The sequence below is a fragment of the Anneissia japonica genome, unplaced genomic scaffold, assembly GCF_011630105.1.
Source record: "Anneissia japonica isolate Jap-2015-1 unplaced genomic scaffold, ASM1163010v1 scaffold18216_len16496_cov121, whole genome shotgun sequence".
In the NCBI taxonomy this organism is placed as follows: Eukaryota; Metazoa; Echinodermata; class Crinoidea; order Comatulida; family Comatulidae; genus Anneissia; species Anneissia japonica.
In genome coordinates this window covers 3,244-3,453 of record NW_022754016.1, presented here as the reverse complement: position 1 = coordinate 3,453, position 210 = coordinate 3,244, and positions in this window count along the sequence as shown.

The window sequence follows — 210 nt, the reverse complement described above, 5'->3', positions numbered from 1 at the left end:
GGAACTGGCCCTCCCCTGACGATTTTTATCGGGCTGACCAGGCCGTCGTACCGGGCTGGGTAATAAGAGAAAAGAAAGTGGGGAGAGGGAGGGAAAGATAAAGAAGAGGAAAAGAAAAGGAAAGAAAAAGAGAAGAGAAAAATAAAGACAAGAATAAAAAGGAAGATATCATAATGACCACACTCACAACACCCTGCAACCCCTTCTCCA